Here is a 2,592-nt window from a genome sequence, read left to right as displayed (position 1 = left end):
AGATAAGCGACTGGGTCCTCCGCAGGGTCTTCCAAAACACCAAGGAGATCAACCCTGGCAAACTCGGTCCCACCTGGGAAGGCTCCTACAAGATCACCGAAGAAGCAGGGAAGGGCGTCTACAAACTCTAGACCCCCAAGGGCAAAGAAATCAATAATAGTTGGAATGCCGTTCACCTCAAACGCTACTACTTCTAGGTGAACTATGTTTTTTCCTTTTTGCTTTTTTCATTTAAAGGATGAGTGGGCCTATCCACCTCCTCTTAGACAGTTGGCCTCATGGCCAAATATTAATGAAGTATTATTAAGAAGTTTCGTGTTCAAATCAACCCCGGTCAATGAATTACTCATACTTTCAAATCGACCCTGCTCGATTCACGATGACACCTTCAAATCGGCCTCGCCCGATAAACACACTTACACCTTCAAACGACCTTGCTCGATTCATGATGACACCTTCAAATCGGCCCTGCCCGATAAACGTATTTACACCTTCGAATCAACCCTGCTTGATTTACAATGACACCTTCAAATCGGCCCTGCCCGATAAACGTACTTACATCTTCGAATCAACCCTGCTCGATTCATGATGACACCTTCAGATCGGCCCTGCCCGACCTACGTACTAGCACCTTCGAATTGACCTTGCTCGATTCACGATAACACCTTCAGATCGGCCCTGCCTGATCCTCGTACTGACATCTTTGGATTGGCCTTGCCCAATTCACGAGTTTATACCTTCGGATCGACCCCACTCGATCTACGAAACTTAGCATGACTTATGATTCACACCACCCAGTCAGCCTGATCCGACCCAAGAACTGAACTCCAGATTGACTTCGTTCATCCAGGGGATTATACACTCGGTCGACCAGACCGAATAAAGGGTCCTTACAGCTTTGACAATCAAAGCACCAACCCAGCCCAACATAAGACCTACATGCCTTAGCCACTGGGCCACTCCAAAGTAACATACACGACATAGTGCACCTACAAGTAATGAAACAACGAACAATTCATTCATCCACAAAGACTGCACCAGGAGTCAAAATAGTGAAATGTAATATATATAGCATCAAACGGCCTAGTTCAGAATACAAAAAATGGCACACATGCCAGGCAAAAGGGCATCACAGGCCCCAAAGTACATAAACAAAGAAAAACGCTTAGTATCCTCAGCACGAGCCTCATCCTCTATCGCCAAATCGGTCGCCATGTCCGCACTGCCAACACTTGGCCCAGCAACCTGATCGCTCATATCCCCAACACCCAATGGCCCCGACTGGCTAAGGTCAGGCATTTGTTCCTCGTCCTGCCCCCCCCCCCCCCCCCCCCCCCCCCCTGGATGACTATCTCGCCTCTTTCAACAACTCCTGCATGAGTTGGATATCTTTATCTGGATCCCAATGAGAGGTCCGTCCTTCCTTGAAATCCAACATGAGCTCACCTCGGGCCTTAATGATAGCATCATCAGTAATGGAGATGCACTGCTCCCTGAGAGACTCAACCTCTGCAGTTCTCTCGACCAACTCATGCCTCAATCTCTCGACCTCACGCTCACTATCCCTGAGGCGCTGCTGACTCTCATGCTCAACCTTCCGGGATGCTACCTCCCTCTGGCGCAAGCTAGTATTGGCCTTGGATGTTAGTGTATATTAGTGTATGCCCTAGAAACCATTCGTGTTATCGGTTTCAAAGCATTTTGTCTTATATCTATATATATCATAAATAATGGAAGAAAGAGTTCTTCAATTCATATATATAAATTGCTTCCTTTATTCAGTCATGCGTTTAAAATAAAGTATGTATATGAATTGTCCAGATGATTCATTTAATCGGTAAATGAATTATCAAAAAGGGTTCCCTACGGAAGCAATATAATTTGGGCAACTATATTACACAGTAGGCATATCGAATGCTTCCGAAAGATATCATGAGTTGATATAAGTACGGATGACGATGATAGTCATGTCACTGGGGCATTGGTATGGATTAACGGTTGGTGAACTGTTTTTCAAACGTGACCAAATAACGACAAATCACTTGGAAAAACATGTAGTCAATGATTTATCATTTGGTTATATCAGTGCACAATGTAGTCCTTTGACCCGAGACATTGTAGTCGGATCCGATATGGATGCGTATGGTTCATACGGTGTATAAGTACGAGACTAATCATGTTTCATATAATAAAGCCTATTTGGTCATGCACTGTTCATATGCGGAAACGAATGATAGTCAAGAGGGGATCCATTGTCTCGAAAATATAGGATCAGGAGTACCACTGACTCCATCCAGATTTGAGTTTCTAGACGAACATCGATAAATGTCGAAAAACAGAATCTCTGGCCAGAGTCTATTATTAGTCATACAAAAGCAAGTTTGTGATGATGAGTTTCAGACATATTGATCGACGATTCGGTAGAAGATCGAGTTTAAGATTTTGACGTTCCATGAATCTGTGCTCGATCAGGATATCTCAATAGAGGGTCTTTACCTGTATGGTACGTATGATCTGAAATAGGTTCGATGAAATATTTCTTCATCATGGTTTAGGGACTATGGCACATTGCTAGATGTTTACCATAGTCGT

The sequence above is a fragment of the Pistacia vera genome, unplaced genomic scaffold (assembly GCF_008641045.1).
Source record: "Pistacia vera cultivar Batoury unplaced genomic scaffold, PisVer_v2 Contig189, whole genome shotgun sequence".
Lineage (NCBI taxonomy): Eukaryota > Viridiplantae > Streptophyta > Magnoliopsida > Sapindales > Anacardiaceae > Pistacia > Pistacia vera.
Note: the sequence above shows the minus strand (reverse complement) of the source record.